Genomic DNA, 26,702 nt, shown 5'->3' with positions numbered 1-26,702 from the left:
AACGAGCTACTCCATCAGCAGTGAATCTGTAATCACGTGGCACTACCTCAATTCTGAAAACATTACACTGAGGCACTCCTCCAAAGGCCTCTGCGTTTTAGGGATTATTTACAGTGATCCCTGTGTTTTACAGGTTAATGAAAGGGGTCACTGTTTTCGGGTTTATTTTCACCCTCCAATCTTGCAGCACTCCCTCAATTCAGGCGTGTAGCAGTAATGTCTCCAGACTGAATCTCGAAAAGTGTTGCAAACCCTCAATTCTGATCTGCGCAAAATGAGCCACTGACTGAGTATTGGCCTTCTGACAAAAAGTCACTTATTCAGAACTGGCCTTCTGACAATGTGACACTCGTCCACATCTGACCCTCCAGCAATGAGGTACTGCCTCAGAACTGATCCGCTGACAGTAAAGCACTGCCCCCTCAGTTCTGACCCTCTGACAGAGCTGCAATACTTCAGGACTGAACTTCTAATCATCTTGTACTCCATCAACTCTGAATCCAATGCACTGAGCTACTGACTCAGTATTTACAGTCTGCTCCTAATACACCCTCAGAATTGACCCTAAGGCAATGTGACCCTGCCTCAGAACTAACTCTGTGACAATGAGGCACTTCCTCAGCGCTGAATCTCTAATTGTGTAGCACTCCCTCAGTTTTTAGGCACTCCTTCCAGACTGGCACACTCTCAAGGCTGATCCTGCAGCAATGAGGAATTGCCTTCCAACACAGCCATGAGGCCCTCTTTAGGACAGTGTCTGATAACGAGGCACTCACTTGGTTCTGAGCCTCTGACAATGAAGCACTTGCTCAAGTCTGACCACATTAAAATGAGGCACCCTCAAACTGATCTGAAACACCTCAGTTTCGACCTTCTGATGGCTCTGAAATGCCTCAGTTTATATCCTCTGACTGGTCTTTTAATTCTGACACAATTACAGTGAAGGTCAGCCTCCATGCTGACACTCGGAGTACATCACTCCCTCTGACAGTGTTGCACACCCTGAGCATCACTGACAGTTTCAGCATTCCCTTAATATGGACCAACTCACAATGCAGCACTCCCCTAACATTATTATTTATATTGACGATCTGACAGTACAGCCCACCTCAGTGCTGACCCTCCGACAGCGCAGCATTCCCTCATTACTCACCCTTTGATACTGTAGCCCACCTTTGGTAATGACACTCTGACAGTGTCACACTCCCTTACTATCGGCCCTTCAACAGTGCAGCACTCCCTCAACGATGACACCGTAACGATGCAGGATTCCCTCAGTCCTGGCTCTGCAACAGTCAAGCATTCAATCAACACTGACCCTCTGTTAGTGCAGCACACCCCTAATATTGATCCTGTGACAGTGCAGCACTCCCTTAATATTGGCCTTCCGACAGAGTGGCACTTTCTTGACGAAGACACTCTGACAATACAGTTTTCCCTCATTGCTGATCCTCTGGCAGTGCAGCATTCTGTCATCATTGGCACCTTGCCAGTGGAGCGACATGCTTCTTATTGACCCTCCACGGTGCAGCAATGCCTCTCCACTGACTCTACAACATTAATATTGATCCCCGAACGGGAGGTTCTCTTTCATACCCACCCCAACAAAGAGAAGCCCTCCCTCATCTTTAACCCTCTGACAGTGCAGCACTCCCTTAATATTAACCCGCTGCCAGTGTGGCACTCCGTTACAGTGCAGAACTCCAACAAAGTGATCATCCGAGTGTCGCGCACACACTCAATATTGACCCTCCAACAGCGTAGCCCTCCCTCAGAACTGACCGTCTGACATTGATACACTGATAGTGTCACAATTCTGTAATATCGACCCCCACTGACGCAGCAGAACTCTCTCAATATTGGCCTTCGGACAGTACTGCGCTACTGATCCTTCGGCGGTGCCTCTTGATATCAATCCTCTGACATTATAGCACTCCCTCAGTACTAACTCTCTGAACGTGCAGCACTCTCTCAGGTCTGATTCTGCGTTATTTCAGCACTCCCACGTCATTAACCCTCTGACAGTGCGGCACTCCCTTTATATTATATTATATTTATCAACCCTCCAACAGTGCACTATTTCCTTAATATTGGACCTCTGATTGGACAAGCTGACAGCATCTCATGTTCTTTATCGACAGAGAGTCAGTTCTGTGGTAGTACCTCATTGTAATGGGTCAGAGTGGGTCTAATCAGTCCAACCCCAAACCTAACCGCGGCTTCAGGCCTAAGCCTAGCCTCAGGCCTAACACTCACCCTCAACCTAAGCAGAAGCCTCAGCCCCAAACCTAAGTGTGGTCTGAGCTCTAACCCTAACCATAGACTCAGCCCTCAGCCTAACCTCAGCCTTAACCCAAAACCTCTCCCGAGCCCTACCCCGAACTCCAAACTTAACCTCATTAGTAACCCTAACACAAGTCTCATCCCTCACCCTAACTCTACCCTCATCCAAAACCTCGTCCAATCCTCACACCTAACCCCTAGCCTCGGTCCTAACCCAAACCCTAACCCTCGCCACCCTCTCACGCTAACCCTCATTGTTAATTAGTGAGTACTGAGGTATAGCAGCACTGTCAGAGCATCAGAATAGTGGGAGTGAACTACCGTCAGACTGTCGATACTGAGGCAGTGTCTCATTATAGAAGGGTCAGAATTGAAGCAGTGCCACACTAACAGAGACTCAGTACTGAGGTACTGCAACAGCGTCATAGAATCTGAACTGTGGGCGTGCATTATTGTCAGAGGGTCATGATCTGAGGCAGTGTCTCCTTGTGAGAGGGTCAGTACTGACAGAGAGCCTTCCTTGCCTGACGGTCAGTACTGAGGCACTGCTTCTTTGTCAGGGGGTCTGGAGGGATAGTGTCTCATTGTTGGTCAGTCCAGTGTGAGGCAGTAGCTCATTGGTGGAGGGTCAGTCCTCAGGGTGGGCGGATGATGTGGAGGTGCTGGTGTTGGACTTGGGCGGACAAGGCTGAGTATTGACACTCTGCTACAAATGCACTCTCTCGTTCTGACCCTCTGATAAAGGCAAACTCCCTAATTGCTGACACTCTGCCAAGTAGGCACTGGCTCAAACAGACCCTCTGACAATAGGCCACTGACCCTCTGATAGAGCTGCAGTACCTCAGTGAGGCAGTGGCACTCCTTGAATTCTGATCCCATTACAATCAGGCACTGCGTCAGTACTGATGCTCTGCCAAAGAGGTACTGCCTGAAAACTGATCCAATGACAATGAGGCACTCCATCAGGACTGACCTCTGACAGTGCTAGATTACCTCTGTACTGACCTTCTAAAATGGGTGGCACTCCTTCAATTCTGACCCCCTTACAACATAGCCCTGCTGCAGTGCCGACCCTCTGACAACAAGGCATTCTCTGAAGCCTGATCCCCTCAAGATGAGGTCATACTTCAGTATTAACACTGACAGAGAGTCACTTCCTCTATATTGACCCTCTCATTGTGCGGCACACCCTCAGTTCTGATCTTACGACAATGGGGCACTTTTGACCAGCTGACAATGGTGCTCTCCCTCAGTTCTGACACCTCCACAGTTCTGCACTACCTCTGTACTGACTCTCAGTACTGACCCTATTCTGATCCATTGCAATGAGGCGCTGCCTCACTTGTGGCTGTATAACAATGATGCACTCCATCGATTCTGCGCAGCACACAGTGCTGTAATACGTCCGTACTGCCCTGTAATTGTGTGGCACTCCCTTAATTTTGACCCCCTTACACTGAGGCTGTGCCTCAGTATTCACCTCTGAAAATAATGCACTCCTACAGATCTGGCCCTCTGATGCTACTGCAATAACTTAGTTTTTATCGGCTCGTCACGTGGTTAGCTTCAATGCTGATGCCATTACACGGAGGCAGTTTCTCAGAACTGACCTTCTAACAATGGCACTCCCTTCGAACTGTCAGATACAGCCACACTACCTCCGTTTTGACCCTCTCATCACGTGGCAGTCCCTCAATTCTGAACTCCTCACAATGAGTCGCTAACTCAGTATTGACCCTCTGACAAAGAGGCACTCCCTTAGGGCTGACCTTGCACCAATCAGATACTGCCTCACACCAAACCCTCTCGAATAATGAGGCACTGCTTCAGTACAGACCCTCTGACAAAGACGAACTGCCTCAGAACTGACTCTCCAGCTATGGCGACCGGCCACAAAACGGACCTGCTGACAATGAGGCACTTCCTACCATCTCCAATCATGTGGCATATCTCTAATCCTGTGGCCCTCTCTCAGTTCTGTCGCCATTGCATTGAGGCATTCCCTCTTCGTTGATCCTCTGAACTCCCTCAAGACTGACCATCCACCGTTGATGCACTACCTCAGATCTGACCCACTGACAGTCCTACAATCTGTCACCATTCCATGTAGCATTCCAGCAATTCTGACCCCATTTCAATGAGACGCTATTTCAGATGGTCACTCTGAAAACGAAGCGCATTCTCAGGACTAAATCTCTGAAACTAAAGCACTTCCTCAGTACTAACTCTCTGGCAGGCAAGTATTGGGGGTTAGGTTAGGGCTGAGGTTAGACTTGGAGCTTAGGCGAGGGTTGGGGTTGAGGCTAAGCGTTAATTGGGGCTGTGTGTTACGGTTCATTTTAGGGCTGAGGCCATAGCTAGTGGTAGGGCTGAGGCTCACTTTAGGGCTGAGACTAGATGTTCGGTCTGAGGATCAGCATTAGGGCTGAGGGTAGGGAGGGTTTACGCTGAGGATAGGGTTAGGGTTAGGGTTAATGCTGAGGTGAGGGTTAGCCTGAGGTGAGCGTTTGTATGGGTTTAGGGCTGAGGCTGGGTTTCGAGTCAGGGTTCGGGCAAAGAGACGCTGCCTCAGAACTGACCTGCTGACAATTAGCCAGTACCTTAGGTACTGATGAGCTAATAAAAAGGCCGCTCTCAGCACTGACACTGCAGCAATGAAGTCTTGCCTCACAACTAGGACTGGAGAGAGGCAAATGTAATTCCTCTCTTCAAGAAAGGAAATAGGGAAATCCCCGGCAATTATAGACCGGTAAGTCTCACGTCTGTCGTCTGCAAGGTGTTAGAAAGGATTCTGAGGGATAAGATTTATGACCATCTGGAAGAGCATGGCTTGATCAAATACAGTCAACACGGCTTTGTGAGGGGTAGGTCATGCCTTACAAACCTTATCGAGTTTTTTGAGGATGTGACTAGTAAGGTTGATGAGGGTCAAGCTGTGGATGTGGTGTATATGGACTTCAGTAAGGCATTTGATAAGGTTCCCCATGGAAGGCTCATTCAGAAGGTCAGGAGGAATGGGATACAGGGGAACTTAGCTGCTTGGATACAGAATTGGCTGGCCAACAGAAGACAGCGAGTGGTAGTAGAAGGAAAATATTCTGCCTGGAAGTCAGTGGTGAGTGGGGTTCCACAGGGCTCTGTCCTTGGGCCTCTACTGTTTGTAATTTTTATTAATGACTTGGACGAGGGAATTGAAGGATGGGTCAGCAAGTTTGCAGACGACACAAAGGTCGGAGGTGTCGTTGACAGTGTAGAGGGCTGTTGTAGGCTGCAGCGGGACATTGACAGGATGCAGAGATGGGCTGAGAGGTGGCAGATGGAGTTCAACCTGGATAAATGCGAGGTGATGCATTTTGGAAGGTCGAATTTGAAAGCTGAGTACAGGATTAAGGATAGGATTCTTGGCAGCGTGGAGGAACAGAGGGATCTTGGTGTGCAGATACATAGATCCCTTAAAATGGCCACCCAAGTGGACAGGGTTGTTAAGAAAGCATATGGTGTTTTGGCTTTCATTAACAGGGGGATTGAGTTTAAGAGTCGTGAGATCTTGTTGCAGCTCTATAAAACTTTGGTTAGACCGCACTTGGAATACTGCGTCCAGTTCTGGGCGCCCTATTATAGGAAAGATGTGGATGCTTTGGAGAGGGTTCAGAGGAGGTTTACCAGGATGCTGCCTGGACTGGAGGGCTTATCTTATGAAGAGAGGTTGACTGAGCTCGGTCTCTTTTCATTGGAGAAAAGGAGGAGGAGAGGGGACCTAATTGAGGTATACAAGATAATGAGAGGCATAGATAGAGTCGATAGCCAGAGACTATTTCCCAGGGCAGAAATGGCTAGCACGAGGGGTCATAGTTTTAAGCTGGTTGGTGGAAAGTATAGAGGGGATGTCAGAGGCAGGTTCTTTACGCAGAGAGTTGTGAGAGCATGGAATGCGTTGCCAGCAGCAGTTGTGGAAGCAAGGTCATTGGGGTCATTTAAGAGACTGCTGGACATGCATATGGTCACAGAAATTTGAGGGTGCATCCATGAGGATCAATGGTCGGCACAACATTGTGGGCTGAAGGGCCTGTTCTGTGCTGTACTGTTCTATGTTCTATGTTCTGACTAACTCACAAAGGGCTCATAATGGAGCAAGTGCCGAATGATGAAAGGGTGCGGACTGAGGTGTTGCACAACTGTCAGAGGGTCAGAACTGAGGTATTGCATCATTATCAGATGGTCAATACTGCAGCAGTGGCCCACTGTAATAGGGTCAGAAAGGTCATACTGAGGTCTTGCAAGATAGGGTCAGAACTGTTGGAGTGATTCATTATCAGAGGGTAGGCACTGAGGCATTGAAGCATTGACAGAGGGTCAACACACTGTCTGTATTGAACATGTGGCAATAATGTTCTGACTCCATAACATCAAGGCACTGCCTCAAAACTGACCCTTAATACTGACCCTCGCACAGTGCTGCATTGCCTCAGTCGTGATGCTGCATTCGTGTGGTACTAGCAGTTCCAACCCCATGAATAGGATGGGCTGAAGGGTAACATTTCTTGATATTTGAGAAATGGTTGACTTTGAATGAGTCCTGTCAGCATTCCTGTTTTACAGTTAGTTTTATTTCTGTAACTGGTTTTTTGCTTTGCCAAGTCGTTTGTTACACCGGAGCAGAGGGAGCATTTTGTTCCTCGGCACTGGACGTCATCTCGGAATGAGACCGCGAACGGTGCCAGGAACAACCTCAGCCTCCAGGCCAGCCGTTGATCGAGGGGTCCCTCACGGCCACAAGAACATGAGGCTTATTCTTTTTTACTCTCTACTTGTTATTCTTTTTAATTATTCTTTCTCCATCTTTTATTTCCTCAATAAATGTTCATCTTTCAGAAAATTGGCAAGCATTCCCTTAACTGCACTTGATAGAATCACAAAAGAACCACCTCGATGCACGCTGTCATCAAAAACACACCATTATTATGAGGCACTGCCTCAGCATTGATCCTCTGACAATATCGCACTCCCACAGATTTGACCCTTTGACAACGAAGCAAGGCCTCAGTATAAAAGCTCTGACAATGCTTCAATCCCTCAGTTCTGACCATCTGACAAGGAGGCACCTTTATTTCTGACCCTCTCACAGTAGCAATATCTCAGGACTGACCTTCTATTTGTATGGCATTGCCTCACCTTAGAATGAGGTGCTGCCTCAGTCTTGACCTTTTGACAATAATGCACTCCCACAGTTCGGACTCTCTCATATTGCTGCATTTCCTCAATACTGACACTAAAAATGTGTGGCAGATCTTTAGTGCTGATCCTTTTACAAGGAAGCATTGTCTCAGTATTGACCATCTGACAATGATGAACTCTCACAGGGGTCAGGACTGAACCCCTGTCAATGAGGCACTTCTTCAGTGCTTGCACTCATTATTCACCTTCTGACAAAGCTTCAATACCTCAGTACTGACCCTCTCACAGGGCCGATCTTCTGTCAAATCTAGAGAATTAATACAGAGGAGGTGTCTCTTATTAGAGGGTCTGCCTGAACTCTTGGTTGAAGTGTTCAATAAATTGCTACAACCTGAAAGAAGTAATTCTTCCCTGAATTCATCGGCAACTAATTTGAAAATGTGGCCTCTGGTCGTAAAATCTTTCACAAATGGGAGTAATCTCGACGGATATACACTATCAAGCCTCTTAAGAATCTTAAATGTCGAAAAAATAAGTTTTTTTTCAATCTTATAAACTCCAATGAATGTAGCCCAACTTTCTTCAGCATAGCAATCCCCTCCGCCATTTCCAAAATCAACCCAGTCAACATGAGGCGTTCGGCCTCCGCAGCACTCGCTCTGTGGCCGTACATGACTTGGAAGTTACCATCCTGCTGCTACAACTCTACTTCTATTTACGATGCAGTCCTCCGTCCATCCGAACATACTACCCTTGAACACATGTTCTCTTTTCTTTTGAGACACCTTATGAGCTGTACCTTATCAAATGCTTTGTTGAAATCTCAATGTACTACATCAACTGGTGGTCCTTCATCAGTAATGTTTGTTTCCTTCTCAAAGCACTGTAGCAAGTTTGTCAAGTATTATTTCCCCTTTATGAAAGGATGTTGACTCTGTAGGATGTTATAGCACACTCAGTACCCTGTTATTTCATCTTTCATTGCCGGCATGAACATCTACCCAGGTTGACCCAATTGGCAATACTGGCTGACTATTTTGTCGAAGTATCTTTGTAATAATGGTTTTATGTTCACAATCTTACAATCCTCTGAGAATTTTCCACAATCTAAGGATTCTTGGAAGATTATCATCAGTGCCTCCATTGTATCTGTCGCTGCATTGTTCAAGATGAGAGGATTCAACTCATCATACCCCTTGGATATTTTCTCTACTGATTGGAGTCATGTTTGGAATTCTGTGCAGTGACATTCACTTGTAACAGTTTGCCAAATACTACCAGGAACAGAAATTGTCATCCAGCTGCAACTAAACTAAAGCTTTCAGCACGGAAGAAAGTCTTTCAATTCATTATGAACCTAATAACTCCTGAAAAGGGCAATACAATTTGCCTCAGTCCATAAATGTTCTTTCTCCAACATCCTGAGATGCATTATCTGTATTTCTTCAAATTTACCACAGAATCTGTTTCAATCACCCTTTCAGCAACACGCATGACAACAATTCGGCATTTTTAGTCCCCCTGTAGCCTCCGTTGCACACGTGCATTGTTAGATGATTATTTATTTGTGTGCCTGCTTTTTTGCTCGAATGGATAAAGGTAAATTTCTGTTCTTTTGTCATCAGAACTATTGCCTCCTCACTCTCATCTTCCTTGTTTTATCCTGTGCTGGAATATTTAATTTGTTGACATATCTGAAATATGTTGTTGAATGGATCGGGTTTTGTAACATTGCATTCCCCATAGACCAACTACCGATGCTGTTGCTCGTTCTCACAGTTATTATCTTGCAGAGTGGAAAATGCAGTTTGAAAGCAATGGAACGTTATCGAAGAAGAACTTGATGCATAACTTGCTGCGATCTTCCAAACTACAAACTCACCTTCAATTCTTTCTCGGTCAGAGCATTATGCCGGCGCAAATGAATCGTGTTCTCAATGGGACTTCCAAAACCATGGAATTGAATTTGCATATTGATTTCTTCTTCCCTCTTCAGAAATGCAAAGTAGTATCGTGATGAAGCTTCCAAGGCGATGATTGTGTCCTTCAATGAACGGAAAAGTGACTCTTAGATTCATGGAAATATTTCACTACTTGTATAGACATGAAAGGCAAACATTCTCCCTGCATATGACCCAGTCTCATTTTATCGTATCTTTCTGATTTTACATGCCATGGGACAATCATTGCAGTGTAACAGAAATGTTGATCATGGAAATTTATCACTGTTTTCAGAAATAATGGCAAATTTTCAACATCTTGCAATTGTATGAAGGCTCAGTCTCATCACACCTCGCCTGCTGCACAAAGACATTATTACACTGCTTTGAATGTTAGGACTGAAACAAAACACAATCATGACACAAATGCATCAACGCACTACTTTCAATAGGATCTGATATCCTTGCCAGGCACTGGAGGGGTTGCGGAGACTGGTGCGTGGATAAAGTCGTTCCTCTGTTCAAGCAGGAAAACAGGGACTTTCCAGGAAACTACAGACTGGTGAGTGTCTCATGTCTCAAAAGTATGGGCTAATAAGGGACAGCCAGCATGGTATTATGCGAGGCAGGTTATGTCTTACCAAGTCAGTTGAAGTTTTCAAGGAGGTGACAAGGGTGATCAATTCGGGTAGAACAGTTGATAACATATATACATGGACTTTACGAAGGTTTTCAACAAGGTCCCTCATGGTATGCTCATCCAGAAGATTAAGATCCATGAGATCCATGGTGACTTGGCCTGCCCATATAAGGCAGACGGTAGCGGTGGAAGGCTAACAAAGATAACACAGTATAGGGCTGGAGGAACACAGCAGGCCAGGCAGCATCAACAATGTCAGCTTTCCTGTTCCTCTGATGCTGCCTGACCTGTTGCGTTCCTCCAGCTCCACACTTGGTTAACTCTGATTCCAGCATCTGCAGTTCTTGCCGTCTCAGTGGTGGAAAGCTGTTTTTCTGGCTGCAGCTCAGTGACGAGTGGTGTTCCGCATCGATGTGATTTCTGCTGTTTGTGATATGTGTGAATGACTTGGTTGCAAATGTAGACGGGGGATTAGTAAGTTTGCTGATGATAATAAGGACCAGTGGACTTGTGGACAGCATGGAAGGTTGTCAAAGGACACAGCAAGATACAGACCAATCGCAAACACGAGCGGAGAAATGGCCGATGGAATTTAATCTGGGCAGGCATGAGGTGTTGCATTTTAGGAGACCAAGTGTTAAGGAAAGGGATACACAGTTAATGGCAGGACCCCAAACAGCAGTGATGTCCAGAGGGATCTTGGGGTCCTAGACCATAACTCCCTGACAGTAGCCACACAAGTAGATAGGGTGGTCAAGAAGGCATATCGCATGCTTGCCTTTATTCATAGGGGAACTCAGTGCAAGAGTCAGGATGTCACATTGCAGCTTTACAAGACTTTGGTGAGACCACACAGAGTATTGCATTCAATTCTGGCCGCCACATTACACTAAGGACGTGCAGGCTTTGGACAGGGTGCAGAAGAGATTTACCAGCATGCTGACTGGAATAGAGGGTATGAACGAGAGGGAGAAGCTGGAAAAACTCTTCGTTTTCTCTGGAGCAGTAGAAGCTGAGGGCAGGCTTGATAGAAGTCTATAAAATTAGGAGATACGTAAATACAGCTAACGGTCAGAAAATTTCTCCACTGGAGTTGAAGTGTCCACTATTAGGGGGCATGCATTTAAGCTGAGAGGGGGGAAGTTCAAAAGAGATGTGAGGGGCAAATATTTCACACTGAGCATGTTAAAAGTGTGGAATACATTGCCCGGGGTGGTAGTGGATGCAGATACGATGAAAGCATTTAAAAGGGACTTTTAGTTAAGTGCGCGAAGAGGTAAGGAATGGAGGACTATGGATCAAAGACAGGCAGAAGGGATTATTTCATTTGTTGTCATGTTTGGCCCAACATGGTGGGCCAAAGGGCACATTCCTGTTGCTGTAGTGTTCCAAGCTTTATGCTCACTTGTATCATGATTGCAAAAAGTAGGATTGGGAAGAATTTTTGAGAAGCGTTTGTGAACATTATTTCATGTGAGGACAAACGGGATAAGGATCAGGTGATACAGCTCAAACAGATTTTGGAGCCCATGATGAATCATACGGACCTCACAAGCACCAATGATCAGAGGGATCTCAGGATCTTGATGTGCATTCCTGTTGATCCCCCAATGTAATGGACCAGGTCGTTGAAGTGGTTTGGAAGACACATTGGATACTTGTCTTTATTCGACTTAATATTAAGTGATAGAGTTTCAGAATAGGCAGGGTATGTACAAAATTTTGGTTAGGCCAACAGTGAAGTCAACGGTGAGAAAATACAGTGAGACTTGGACAACGATCAGGCTGGCCTGATAAAGGTTAAGTTACATTTGCGCCATACAAGTGCTAAGCAGCAATCAGCCCAACAAGAGAGAATATGACCATATCAAAAAAAATTCCATGTCCTTACCCTCACATCATCCTTACATGTATTTTTTTTTAAACGTGCAAGTGCTATCCAAGCCATGCAAGGCTATGGGCCAGGTGATGGAAATGAGGTTAGAACAATTCAGTGCTTGTCCTTGACTGTCACAGAATCTGTGAGCTTAAGAATGTATTTCTCCTGTATTGTAGACGACTCACGTGCTTGGCTATACACTAAACCAAGGTTAACACTGATCTAAAACTAAACTGGGTCAGTTATACAATCAGCAGTAGCCAGGTCCATGGTACAAACCACCTGCTGTGGGACAGGGTCAGGCAAATCCAAGTGAGCGAACGTGTTTGGAGACTCATTCGTTGGGGGCATAGATTCTGTAGCCACATTTGAGACACCAGGGCTGCGTGTTGCTTCCCTGCTGCCAAGGTCAAGGACATCTCTGATTGGTTGCCAGAAACTCTTAAGGGGGAGGGTGAGCAGCCAGAGGCCACTGTGCACGTTGGTACCAATGACATAGGCAGAAAGAGGGATGAGATCCTGTGGACTGTGTACAAGGAGTTAGCAAAGAGGCTGAAAGGCAGGACCTCGAGGGTAATAATTTATGGGTTGCCATGAGTGCCACATGTTAGAGAGTTAATTCATAGAAAGATAGGTGAGATGAATGCATGGTTAAGGAGCTGGCACAGGGAACAGGATTTCCGGTTCATGGATAATTGGGACCATTTCTGAGCATGGGGTGACCTATTTAAGAGGGATGGGAGGCAAGACGCTGTGAGTGGGTTACGACGGAGGGGACAATTCATTGTGAGTGGGTTACGACGGAGGGGACAAGTGCCTGTGAGTAGGTCAGGAAGGAGGGGCAAGTCGCTGTGAGCGGGTCAGGACTGAGGGGGCAAGTCGCTGTGAGTGGGTCAGGGCTGCGGGGGGGCAAGTCGCTGTGAGCGGGACAGGGCTGCGGGGGGGCAAGTCGCTGTGAGCGGGACAGGGCTGCGGGGGGCAAGTCGCTGTGAGCGGGACAGGGCTGCGGGGAACAAGTCGCTGTGAGCGGGTCAGGGCCGTGGAGGCCAGTCGCTGTGAGCGGGTCAGGGCCGCGGAGGCCAGTCCCTGTGAGCGGGTCCGGACAGAGGGTGCAAGTCACTGTGAGCGGGTCAGGACGGAGGGGGCAAGTCGCCGTGGACGGGTGAGGACTGCAGGGGCAAGAGGCTGTGAGGGGGTCAGGACAGCAGGGGCAAGAGGCTGGGAGCGGGTAATGACAGAGGAGGCAAGTCGCTGTCAGTTGCTCAGTACTGCAGGGGCAAGTGGCTGTGTGCGGGTGACGGCGGAGGGGGCAAGGGGCTGTGAGGAGGAGGGTGGGCAAAGGAGGAGGAGGTGGGAGGGAGGAGGCGGAGGCGGCAGCTGGTGGGGGGGAAACGAGGAGTAGGGGGTAAAGGTGGGGGGAAAGGAGAAGGAAGGGTGGGGTGAAAGGAGGAGGGGGGTTTGGGGGGAAAGGGCGACGAGGGGGGTTTTGGGGGGAGGAGGAGGAGGAGAGTGGGCGCGAAGGAGGAGGAGAGTGGGGCGGGGAGGAGAGTGGGGCGGGGAGGAGGAGGGTGGGGGGAGAGGAAGAGAGGAGGAGAGGAGGAGGGTGGGGGTGAGATGAGGAGGAGGGTGGGGGTGAGAGGAGGAGGGGGGTGGGGGTGAGAGAAGGAGGAGGAGGAGGGGGGTGGGGGACGGGGTGGGGGTGAGAGGTGGAGGTGGAGGGTGGGGGTGAGAGGGGGAGGTGGAGGGTGGGAGTGAGAGGGAGAGGTGGAGCGTGGGGGTGAGAGGGAGAGGTGGAGGGTGGGGGTGAGAGGGGGAGGAGGGTGGAGATGAGAGGGGGAGGCGGGTGGGGGGAGAAGGAGTGTGGGGGGGAGGAGGAGGGTGGGGGGGGAGGAGGATCGTGGGGTGGGGAGGAGGATCGTGGGGGGGGGAGGAGGATCGTGGCGGGGGAGGAGGATCGTGGTGGGGGGGAGGAGGATCGTGGGGGGGAGGAGGATCGTAGGGGGGAGGAGTGGAGGAGGAGGGTGGTGGGAGTGGAGGAGGAGGGTGGTGGGAGTGGAGGTGGAGGGCGGTGGGAGTGGAGGAGGAGGGTGCGTGGAGTGGAGGAGGAGGAGGGTGGGTGGAGTGGAGGAGGAGGAGGGTGGGTGGAGTGGAGGACGAGGAGGATGGGTGGAGTGGAGGACGAGGAGGGGGAGGGTGGGGGGAGTGGAGGAGGAGGGGGAGGGGATAAGGAGGAGGATGAGGAGGAGGGTGGTCGGGGGGAGGAGGAGGAGGGGGAGAGATAATGGGAACTGCAGATGCTGGAGAATCCACGTTAACAAAGTGTGGAGCTGGATGAACACAACAGGCCAAGCAGCATCTCAGGAGCACAAAAGCTGACGTTTCGGGCCCAGACCCTCTTTCACAGACGGGGATGGGGTGGGGGAACTGAATAAATAGGGAGAGGGGGGGAGGCGGACCGAAGATGGAGAGAAAACAAGCTTCAAAATCTCCCCTTGCCCCACTGCATCCCAAAACCAGCCCAGCTCGTCCCCTCCCCTCACTGCATCCCAAAACCAGCTCAGCCCGTCCCCTCCCCCCACTGCATCCCAAGCCTGTTCTTCCTCTCACCCATCCCTCTGTCCCACCTCAAGCCACACCTCCATTTCCTACCTCTACCTCATCCTGCCTCCTTGACCTATCCATCTTCCCTGGACTGACCTATCCTCTCCCGACCTCACCTATACTCTCCTCTATACCCATCTTGTTTTCTCTCCTTCTTCGGTCCGCCTCTCCCTCTCTCCCTATTTATTCCAGTTCCCTCTCCCCATCCCCGTCTCTGATGAAGGGTCTAGGCCCGAAACGTCAGCTTTTTGCTCCTGAGATGCTGCTTGGTCTGCTGTGTTCATCCAGCTCCACACTTTGTTCACGTGGATTCTCCAGCGTCTGCAGTTCCCCTTATCTCTCCTCCTCCTCAACTCCTCCATTGCCACCCAGCCCACTCCTCCTCCTTCCACCACACCCTCCTCCTACTCCGTGATAACAAAGGAGGAGCAAGAGGAGGGTTGGGGGGGAAGGAGGAGGGTGGGGGGGAAAGGAGGAGGAGGAGGGTGGGGAGGAGAAGGAGGAGGGTAGGGGGTGGAAGGAGGAGGGGGGTAGGGAGTGGAAGGAGGAGGAGGGTAGGGGGTGGAAGGAGGAGGAGGGTGGGGGGGAAGGAGGAGGGTGGTCGGGGAAAGGGGGGTTGGGGGGGAAAGGAGGAGGGTTGGGGGGAGAAAGGAGGGGGGTGGGGGGAGAAAGGAAGAGGAGGGTGGGGGGAAAGGAGGAGGAGGGTGGGGGGAAAGGAGGAGGAGGGTGGGGGAAAGGAGGAGGAGGGTGGGGGTGGAAGGAGGAGGAGGGTGGGGGTGGAAGGAGGAGGGGGTTGGGGGGGTCGAGGAGGAGGAGGGTAGGGGGTGGAAGGAGGAGGGTTGGGGGGGAAAGGAGGAGGAGGGTGGGGGGGGAAGGAGGAGGAGGGTGGGGGGAAGGAGGAGGGTGGTCGGGGGAAGGAGGAGGGTGATCGGGGAAAGGGGGGTTGGGGGGGAAAGGAGGAGGGTTGGGGGGAGAAAGGAGGGGGGTGGGGGGGAAAGGAAGAGGAGGGTGGGGGGAAAGGAGGAGGAGGGTGGGGGAAAGGAGGAGGAGGGTGGGGTGGAAGGAGGAGGAGGGAGGGGGTGGGAGGAGGGTGGGGGTGGAAGGAGGAGGGGGGTGAGGGGAGTCGAGGAGGAGGAGGGTAGGGGGTGGAAGGAGGAGGAGGGTAGGGGGTTGAAGGAGGAGGAGGGTAGGGGGTTGAAGGAGGAGGGGAGTAGGGGGTGGGAGGAGGAGGGGAGTAGGGGGTGGAAGGAAGAGGAGGGTGGGGGGGATGGAGGAGGAGGGTGGTGAGGGGGGAGGTGGAGGGTGGGGGCGAAGGAGGTTGTGGAGGAGGGTGGTGGGGAAAGGAAGAGGAGGTTGGGGGGTGGAAGGAGGAGGAGGATACGGGGTGGAAGGAGAAAGAGGGTGGGGGGTGGAAGGAGGAGGAGGGTGCCGGGGTGGAAGGAGGGGGGTGTTGGGGGGGGAAGGAAGAGGAGTGTGGGGGGGGAATGGAGGAAGAGGGTCGGGGGGGAGAAGGAGGAGGGTGGGTGGGGAGGAGGAGGAGGGTGGTGGTGTTGAGAGTGGGTCAGGACTGCAGGGGCCAGTCGCTGTGAGCAGGTCAGGACCGAGGGGGCAAGACGCTGTGAGCAGGTCACGACAGAGGAGGCAAGTCGCTGTGAGCGGGTCAGGGCTGCGAGGGACAGTCCCTGTCAGCGGGTCAGGGCTGCGGTGGCAAATAGCTGTCAGGGGGTCAGGGCAGCGGGGGCCACCCTGTGAGCGGGTCAGGGCTGCGGTGGCAAATAGCTGTCAGCGGGACAGGGCTGCGGGGGACAGTCCGTGTGAGCGGGACAGGGCTGCGGGGGCCAGAGCCTGTGAGCGGGTCAGGGCTGCGGGGGACAGTCCCTGTCAACGGGACAGGGCTGCGGGGGCCAGTGCCTTTGAGCAGGTCACGGCTGCGGACAAATAGCTGTCAGAGAGACAGGGCTGCGGGGGACAGTCCTGTGGACGGAACAGGGCTGCGGGGGCAAATCGCTGTCAGGGGGTCAGGGGTGCGGGTGCCAGACCCTGTGAGCGCGAAAGGGCTGCGGGGGGCAATGCGCTGTGAGCGCGACAGGGCTGCGGGGGGGGGCAAGTCGCTGTGAGCGCGACAGGGCTGCGGGGGGCATGTCGCTGTCAACGGGTCAGGGCTGCGGGGGCCGGTCCCCGCGAGCGCGACAGGGCGGCGGTTCCAAATAGCTGACAGCGGGACAGGGCTGCGGGGGCACGGTCCCCATCAGGGCAATAGGGCCGGTGGGGGGGCGCCCGGTCCCCGTCAGGGCGACAGTGCCGGGGGGGGCGGCCCGGTCCCCGTCAGGGCGACAGGGCCGGGGGGGGCCCAGTGCCCGTGAGGGCGACAGGGCCGCGGGGGGCGGGTGCCCGTGAGCGGGACAGGGCTGCGGGGGCAAATCGCAATGAGCGGGACAGGACTGCGGGGGCCAGTACCCGTGAGCTGGACAGGGCTACGGGGGGGCCGGTGCCCGTGAGTGGGACAGGGCTGCGTGGGCAGGTCCCTGTCAGCAGGACAGGACTGCAGGAGGCAAATCGCTGTGATCGGGTCAGGGCTGCGGCGGCCTGTCGCTGTGAGCGACTCAGCACAAGGGGCAATTGACTGAGAACGGGTCAGGATGGAGGGGGCAAGTGGCCGTGAGGAGGAGGGTGGAGGAGGAGGAGGGGGAGGAGGACGGGAGTGGTGGCAGAGGATGGTGGAGGAGGAGGAGGAGGAGGGGAGGTTTGGGGGGGAAGGAGGGGGGTTGTGGGGATGAGGGAGGAGGGTTGGGGGGAAAGGGAGGAGGGTTGTGGGGGGAAGGGAGGAGGGTTGGCGGGGAAGGAGGACGGTTGTGGGGGGAAGGAGGAGGAGGGTTGTGGGGGGAAGGAGGAGGGGTGGGGGGAAGGAGGAGGGGTGGGGGGAAGGAGGAGGGGTGGGGGGAAGGAGGAGGGTTGGGGGGGAAGGAGGAGGGGGGTTGTGGGGAAGGAGGAGGGGGGTTGTGGGAAGAGGATGGGGGTTTGGGGGAGAGGAGGAAGAGGGGGGTTTTTGGAGAGGAGGAGGGGGTTGGGGGGAAGAGGAGACGGAGGCGGCGGGTGAAGGAGTGGAGGAGGAGGCGGTGGGTCAGGGGAGTGGAGGAGGAGGCGGCGGCTGGTGGGGGGAGTGGAGGAGGAGGAGGCGGGTGGGGGGAGTGGAGGAGGAGGAGGAGGAGGAGGGAGAGGGAAAGGAGGAGGATGAAGAGCAAGGTGGTGGGGTGCAGGAGGAGGAGGGGGAGAGATAATGGGAACTGCAGATGCTGGAGAATCCACGTTAACAAAGTGTGGAGCTGGATGAACACAACAGGCCAAGCAGCATCTCAGGAGCACAAAAGCTGACGTTTCGGGCCCAGACCCTCTTTCACAGACGGGGATGGGGTGGGGGAACTGGAATAAATCGGGAGAGGGGGGGAGGCGGACCGAAGATGGAGAGAAAACAAGCTTCAAAATCTCCCCTTCCCCCAGTGCATCCCAAAACCAGCTCAGCTCGTCCCCTCCCCCCACTGCATCCCAAACCTGTTCTTCCTCTCACCCATCACTCTGTCCCACCTCAAGCCACACCTCCATTTCCTACCTTTACCTCATCCTGCCTCCTTGACCTGTCCATCTTCCCTGAACTGACCTATGCTCTCCTGACCTCCTCACCTATACTTTCCTCTCTACCTATCTTGTTTTCTCTCCATCTTCGGTCCGCCTCTCCCTCTCTCCCTATTTATTCCAGTTCCCTCTCCCCATCCCTGTCTCTGATGAAGGGTCCAGGCCCAAAACGTCAGCTTTTTGCTCCTGAGATGCTGCTTGGCCTGCTGTGTTCATCCAGCTCCTCACTTTGTTCAAGTGGATTCTCCAACATCTGCAGTTCCCATTATCTCTCCCCTCCTCCTCCTGCCCCCCACCACCCTCCTCATCATCATCCTCCATTCCCTCTCCCTCCTCCTCCTCCTCCGCTCCCCCCACCCGCCTCCTCCTCCACTCCCCCCACCCGCTGCCTCCTCGTCCTCCACTCCCCCCACCCGCCTCCTCACCCTCCTCTCCCCCCAACCCCCCTCCTCCTCTCCCCCAAACACCCCTCCTCGTCCTCTCCCCCAAATCCCCATCCTCTTCCCCCAATCCTCCTCCTTCCACCCCAAGCCCCCTCCTTCCACCTCAACCCCCCTCCTTCCACCCCAACACCCCTCCTTCCACCCCCAACCCTCCTCCTACTCCATGATAACAAAGGAGGAGAAGGAGGAGGGTGGGAGGGTTGTGAGCGGGTCAGGGATGCGGGGGCACGTTGCCGCGAGCGGGTCAGGGCGGCGGGGGCACGTCGCCGCGAGCGGGTCAGGGCGGCGGGGGCACGTCGCCGCGAGCGGGTCAGGGCGGCGGGGGCACGTCGCCGCGAGCGGGTCAGGGCAGCGGGGGCACGTCAACTCCCAAATGGGCATTGATACATTAGTAAATCTCACATCAATAAACTTACGTCTCAAAGTTCTCGCCTTCTAGAACTGTTTGTACTGGTAAATAACCCAAGCGAGGATGTTTGGCAAAGTATTTCTTGGATCTGAACTTACTTTTCAGCACCTTGGTGAAATCACGTACATCTTCACCTGATGTTGTCTGAAAATGTAAAATAAATCAAATTTAGTTAAGAATTAATAATGAACCAATCTACTCAACTCACTCTATAATCCATGCTATCCCTGCTAAATGTCTTTGAGGATGTGAAATTAAAGAGTCTGCAATTCTGAGGGATAAAGTCGCTATCTTTCTGTAAGATTATGATAAAGGTTAGATATGTCTGAATGTGAGTTTCGAACAATTAAGCTTGAGTTTCATAGAGTCGTACAGCATGAAAAAAGATCCTTTGGTCAAACCAGTCTATGCTGATCACAATCCCAAACTCAACTAGTTCTACCTGCCTGAGCTTGGCCCATATCTCTCCAAACATTTCCATCATCTTTCTACCTTCTGGCTACAACATCACCTGAACAGAATTCTCCATCTTGTGGTCAAATACTAAAACTATACAATTAAGTCATTTCAAATGATACACAGATCCAGGATTCACATTCGTGGCATTTCTGGTTGAATTGCTAATTATTTTAACAAGAGTGCATTTTTTGTCCAATTATGCCATGTATAATTACTGATCCAAAATTCATCTCATTGGGTTTCATTTTTTTGGTTTTGTGTATTGAGTCAAAGATGAGATCAATACATTGGTGAGAAATTATCTTGGTTTGGAAATTCAAAGTCACTGTAGTCCCAGACGGGACCACAGGGCTGCTCTCACAGTCGAGAGAGATAACTGGAGGTGGTTGAAATTGAAGGTTGCCACACCTCAGACGAAGACACAGGTTGAGAAGGAGACTCCTTCATAGTAACTTCACAAGGTGTAGGATTCCATGCTGTTGGTATCACTCTGAATTACAAACCAGCCAACTGAGCGAACTGGCTCCCAGGCAAAATATCCAATCAGTTTGGGTAGAGAGATGAACAGCAAAGGAAAGTCGTCACAGCTGTGACAGTTTCAGATTCATACATCCCCTGACAGAAGATACAGTCCAGGAGAGCATACAGTCTATAGACCAAGAGGTAATCGGATCTTGTAAAGAAGATGTTACAATAAACTGTGAATGCAATTGGCACAGGTAGCCTGGAGGATTCTTTTTATATTCAAGGGATGTGGATGTTGCTGGCTAAGCTCATTTATGAAGAATGGATGGCCGGAGGGAGGGGGGAAAGGAGCAGGACGACGGGAGGGGGGAAAGGAGCAGGACGGCGGGAGGGGGGAAAGGAGCAGGACGGCGGGAGGGGGGAAAGGAGCAGGACGACGGGAGGGGGCAAGGAGCAAAGGAGATGAACACAGCAGACAGGCTGACATCAGCTTCCCTGCGTCTCTGATGCTGCTTGTCCTGCTGTGTTCATCCACATCAACACCTTGTTACCCCCCATTCTCCTTTGTTTGTGTTTTCTTGCTCTTCCTCCCTTCCTCTGATTCTCTCCCCCTCTCTCACCTCTGCTGGCTCTAATTTCACTCCCTTGTCATGTTCCCTTATTTCCATCTTTCTGTCCCTTCTCTCTCTCTCTCTCCGCCCACAAACTCACTCTGGCTTTATTTACATGGGGAGAGAGTACAAGAGGAAAGGAAACCAAAGCACGCAGCGCCTTCGGCTGAGAGAGAAATGAAGAACTGCCAGAGATTTTCCAAACCCTGACACAGGGGTTGCCTCTCTCTCTCTCAACAGTCTCTGCGACTGTCCCATCAAACCCCACACCCATTCCCGTCCCATGGTGTCTCTCCACAAACCCACCTCCGGGTGGAAATGCAAACACAAGTTGCTGGAAATGCTCAGCATCTGTGAAGAAAAAGTCCCGAGGTAGCGTTTTGGGTGCGATGACCCTTTCCCTCAGAGCTCCGGCTGGAAATGCTCCAGCCTCTGAGACAGGGTCCCCTTGAGGTCGGAGAGCTGCGGCTCCATCTCGGCTGTTCGCTTGGCATCAGGAGCTCCCCTCAGCTCCAGGAAGGGCTATGTTCACCCCCCTACTACCACCCCCCAAACCTGATACTGACAGTGGTGGTGTCCTTCCCTCATCCCAGGGAGCCCTTCCTGCCTTCTCACCTTGTCGGAGTACTATTCGGCTACGGAGGGCTGTGCGATAAAGATCCTACTTCCCACAGCAGCGGGTGGAGGGGGCATCCCTTCGCTCCTGAAACACCCCCTCCCATCCAATTTTGTGGCAATGGCTGTTCGGCTGCAGAAAGCGGCGCTGCCCGTGACCCCAAACCTCTCCTAACCCAACCCCGACCATGACCCTTTTGCAGTAGCTGTAGGCCACTCAGTCACAGGGCTGTACAATAGTGGCTCTCCCCATGTCCCCTAACTTCCAGGACGGCTATCCTCTAACCCCCACCCCACCCCATCCGCCTCCTTCGCTTTACCTTGTAGGACGAGAGCTGTAGGCTGTTCGGCTACGGAAACCCGCGCAGGGCTGGATAATAGACACCCTCCCAATGTCCCCAGCCTTCCTCTCACCCGGGGAGGGGAATTCTCACCCCCAAAACATCCATTCCCAATCCCTCACTTTTGGACAGGAGCAGCGCAGGATGTGAAACAGGGACCGCGCTCATGTCCCCAATCCTCCCTTCACCCCAAACCACCACCCCCAGCTTACCTTGCAGTAGGAGATAGTTGTAGGCTGCTCAGCTACGGAAGGCGTCGCGGACCCGCGGCCAGGTGCTCGGGCTCGGTGCCAGGCAGCTGTTCAGGCAGGTGGCTGTGCCCAGGAGCCGGGCGAAGAGGCCTTCTCCCACCTCGGATCCCCGCTCCCGGTACAGGCGGCGCAGGGCCGAGCCACTGAGCAGCGAGTGCTCCAGCAGCCCGGATGCCTGCTCCCAGCCCGGTGGTCATGCTGGAGGCCGCTGGAGAACAGGAGGTTGTAGGGGTCCGGGAGCGTGGTGTGATGATCCCCACTGCCGAACAGCTGGGTCCTCAAAACCCTCCCAGGAAAAGGGTTCCAGACAGCGGACTCGTCCCCGAGGGAGAGGGGGGGAAAGGCGTGAGTAGGAACAGGAGAGGAAGGGGATTTACTGAGAGGGAGAAAGAGACAAACTGTGTGTGTGTGTGTGAGAGAGAGAGAGGGGATTAGAAATGCAGGCTGATTGTGGATGGGTTGGGTTTAAATAGAGATTTTTAAACTTTGTTCAAAAAAACTCACAACACTCCCTGCTGAGCGGGTGGAGAGGCTCGGATAGAGAGGAAGAGAGAGACGGGGAGGGCGGGGGAGAGGGGACAGAGAGAGGTTCACAGGGAGAGACGGAGAGACAGGGGAGAGAGAACGGCAGAAGCACACACAGAGGGAGCCAGATACAAGACGAGAGATAGAGAGGGGCGCACACAGAGACCAAAGAGACAGAGTGAGAGAGGAGAGAGACAGAAGTGCACAGCGAGGTGGCAGAGACAAGACGACAGAGAGAGACAGAGACACAGAGTGAGGCACACACAGAGAGATGGAGAGACAGAGATTATGTGTGTAGTGGGGGGTGGGTTTGGAGAAAATGGGAGAGAGAGAGACAGAGTCGTCCAGTTGTACAGCAGGGAAACAGACCCTTCAGTCCAACTCCTCCAGGCCGACCACAGACACCGTAACTGACTAGTTCTGTTTGCCAGCCTGGAGCCCATATCCCTCCAGCCCCTTCCTATTCATGTGTCCCTGCAGGTGACTTCTCAATACTGTGAGTATAACAGCCTCTGCCACTCCTCTGGCAGTTCATGCCACACACAAACTACACTCGGGAGAACACGTTGGCGCCAAATCCCCCTCCCATCCGCTGAGAAAAGGAACCGGAAATGACATCACCAACCCGAGGAAACCGGAACACTTAAAGAGAAGGCGGGACCTAACTCCAGCGCTTCCCCGGATGCTCCCTGATGATTTTACCCGGAATGGTGCCGAAACGTCTGCAAACGAACCTTCCAGCTCAGTGAGCAATCTGACATCCAGAACCTCAACCCTGAGCTACAAATCTTCTCAAAACTCGATAATGCTTTGCCACTTGATTAACAGGTGCATCCTATTTTTTAAAAAAAATAAACTTTTTTTGCTGGATGTATGACTGACTGACCAGTGTTTATTGTCCTTCCTTAACTGAGCCTTGGGAGCTCTGCAGACCAATGGTATCAACGTGGATTTCACAAGCTCCAAAATCTCCCCTCCCACCACTGCATCCCAAAACCAGCCCAGCTCGTCCCCTAATCTGTTCTTCCTCTTCCCGATCCCCCCTCCCAGCTCAAGCCAAACCCCCATTCCCTACCTGCTAACCTCTTCCCGCCCCCTTGACCTGTCCGTCCTCCCAACACTGACGTATCCCCTCCCTCCCCACCGACACTCACTTCTGCTGGCTTCATGTCCGGCCCTTTAACTTAAGACCAGAAGACATCGGAGTGGAAGTAGGGCCATTCAGCCCATCAAGTCCACTCCACCATTTAAATCATGGCTCAGGGGCATTTCAACTCCACTTCCCTGAACTCTCCCCATTGCCCTTGATTCCTCGTGAGATCAAGAATTAGTCGATCTCTGCCTCGAAGGCATCCAACGTCCTGGCCCCGACTGCACTCCGTGGCAATGATTTCCACAAGCCCGCCACTCTCTGGCTTTACAAATGTCATCTCATTTCCGTTTCAAATTTACCCCCTCTAATTTTAAGGCTGTGCCCACAGGTCCTAGTCTCCCGGCCTCACGGAAACAACTTCCTAGCGTCCACCCCTTCCGAGGCAGACATTATGTTGTAAGTTTCTATTAGATCTCCCCTCAACCTTCTAAACTCTGAGGAGTACAATCCCTGGATTGTTAGCCGTTCATCATATGTCAAACCTACCACTCCAGGGATCATCCGTGTGAATCTCCGCTGGACATGCTCCAGGGCTAGTATGTCCTTTCTGAGGTGTGGGGCTCAAAATTGGACACGGTATTCTAAATGGGGCCTAACTAGAGCTTTATAAAGCCTCAGAAGCACATCGCTGCTTTTATTCCAACCCTCTTGCGATAAAGGACAACATTACATTCGCTTTCTTAATTACGGACTCTACCTGCAAGTTAACCTTTAGAGAATCCTGGACCAACACTTCTAGATTCCTTTGTACTTGAGCTTCACGAATTTTCTCACCATTTAGAAAATAGTCCATGCCTGTATTCTTTTTACCAAAGTGCAAAACCCCACATTTACTCACATTGAATTTCATCAGCCATTTCCTGGACCACTCTCCTAAACTGTCTAACTCTTTCTGCCGCCTCTCCACCTTCTCAGTACTACCTGCCTGTCTACCCATCTTCGTATCATCGGAAAACTTCGCCAGAATGACCCCGGTACCTTCATCCAGATCATCAATACGTAAGGTGAACAGCTGCGGCCCCGACACGGAAACCTGCGACACCAATCGTCACCAGTAACCATGCCGAAAAACAGCCTTTTATCCCAACTCTCTGCCTTCTATCAGACAGCCAATCCTCAATCCAAGCCAGTAGCTCATCTCGAACACCATGGGCCCTCACCTTGCTCAGCAGCCTCCCGTGAGACACTTATGTAAGGCCTTTTGGAAGTCGAGATAGATAACATCCACTGGGTTTCCCTGGTCGAACATACTTGTTACCTCTTCAAAGAATTCTAACAGGTTTGGCAGGCACGACCTCCCCTTACTAAATCCATGCTGACTTGTTCTAATCTGACCAGGAATTTCAAAATCTCATCCTTGACAATGATTCAAGAATTTTATCAACTACCGATGTCAGGTTAATCGGCCTGTAATTTTCCATCTTTTGCCCTGATCCTTTCTTAAACAAGAGAGTTACAACAGCAATTTTCCAATCATCTGGGACTTACCCTGACTCCAGGGACTTTTGAAAGATCACATCCAAAGCCTCTGCTATTTCCTCAGCCACCTCCCTCAGAACTCTAGGATGTAGCCCTTCGGAGCCAGGAGATTTAGCAATTTTTAGACCTTTTAGCTTTTCTGGCACTTTCTCTTTTGTAATGCCTACCATACTCAACTTTGCCCCCTGACTCTCCCTAAGTGTTGGCATACTACTCATGTCTTCCACTGTGAAGACTGACACAAAATACTTATTAAGTCCTTCAGCTACTTCCTTATCTCCCATCACTAGCCTTCCAGCATCAATTTGGAGCAGCCCAGTGTCTACTTTTGCCTCATGTTTGTTTCTTATGTATTGAAAGAAGCTTTCACTGTGATTTCTAATATGACTAGCTAGCCTACCTTCATATTTGATCCTCTCCTTCTTTATTGCTCGTCTGTCTCCTCTGCACCTATCTTCCCCTCTGTCCATCTTCAATCTGCCTTGCCCCTCTCCCTGTTTATTTCAGAACCGTCTCCTCCTCCGTCTTTTCTGATGAAGGGTCTCGGCCCGAAATGTCAGCTTTTGTGTTCCTGAGATGCTGCTTGGCCTGCTGTGTTCATCCAGCTCCACACTTTGTTATCTTGGATTCTCCAGCATCTGCAGTTCCCATTTGTTTCTTATTTTGGGGGTAGCTGCTGTCAATACCCACCCAAACAAAAGCTTCATTTGTCATTTTCAAAATTGGTAATCTGCTGTGTGAACAAAGAAAGTACGCATTTGCCTGTGACTCTCAGATGGATTTCTTTCCGATTTATTTATTCTTTAATGAGACATAGCAGTTGCTGATTGTCCAGCATGAACTGACTTCTTGAACAGCTTCATGTTGCTGTACAGAGACCCACAATGCTGTTCCAAAAGAGATTACGAAGATTGACTCAGTAACAACCATTCATTTCCAAATAAGTTTGAGAGTAGCTTGGAGGTGATTTTTACTGGGGTTAGTGCTACCATGTCTGATGTCCTTGCCCTTGAAAATGAGTTTTCTAAGTCTGGAAAGGTGTGTGTCAGAATAATGGGTAAAAAATGTGGCAGTGCATCTTGTACAGGGACACATTATTGTCTCTTGGAGTTGGCTGTGGAGAGAATGGATACGGTGCCAATCAAGGGGCTGCTTTGGCCTAAACTCAAGATTGTTTTCAGTGTTGTTGGATCTGCACCGTCATTGACACACTTCTGGCTTGAGAATTGGAGGAGGGCTGCAGGCTTTGGAGTGTCAGCAGTTTCTACATCAAATCGCAGAGTCGTCTTGCTTTGTCTCTGAGTCTGTGGTCCCGAATGATATCTAAAACCAGGTCATCTCTCTTGTGAGCTTGTTATTCTAAACTGGACATTGCAGTTTCTTTACTCAGAGAGTAGTCAGGGAATGGAACGCTTTGCTTGCAATGGTAGTAAATTCGCCAACTTTCGGTACATTTAAGTCGTCATTGGAAAAGCACATGGACGTACATGGAATAATGTAGGTTAGATGGGCTTCAGATCGGTATGACAGGTCGGCACAACATCGAGGGCCAAATGGTCTGTACTGCGCTGTAATGTTCTAATGGTCTCTTCATTATAGAAAAGAGGTGATTGCATTTGAGCATGTGTGGAGGACATTCATCAGGATGTTCTGAGGGGGTGAAGCATTTTAACTCGATGGAGAGTCTGGATAAGTTTGAGATAACAGGAACTGTCAATGCTGGAGTCTGAGATAACACAGCGTGGAGTTGGAGGAACACTGCAGGCCAGGCAGCATCACTGTTTTATCTGGATAAGGTTGGCT

The 26,702-nt window shown here is 51.4% G+C and overlaps 1 long non-coding RNA gene across 1 annotated transcript; it reads right to left on the bottom strand.

Annotated features, from left to right (window-relative positions):
• Window positions 1–1,049: 1,049 nt before the first annotated feature.
• On the bottom strand, window positions 1,050–19,113 carry LOC132207388 (uncharacterized). Its single transcript, XR_009443450.1, has 3 exons — window positions 19,008–19,113; window positions 9,341–9,502; window positions 1,050–1,286 (listed from the first exon to the last, which is right to left on the bottom strand). It is a non-coding gene; the product is annotated as an uncharacterized LOC132207388 (long non-coding RNA).
• Between the last annotated feature and the right edge of the window lie 7,589 nt (window positions 19,114–26,702).

Source organism: Stegostoma tigrinum, chromosome 46, assembly GCF_030684315.1.
Source record: "Stegostoma tigrinum isolate sSteTig4 chromosome 46, sSteTig4.hap1, whole genome shotgun sequence".
NCBI lineage: Eukaryota > Metazoa > Chordata > Chondrichthyes > Orectolobiformes > Stegostomatidae > Stegostoma > Stegostoma tigrinum.
Note: the sequence above shows the minus strand (reverse complement) of the source record. Positions and strands in the feature narration are given on the sequence as shown.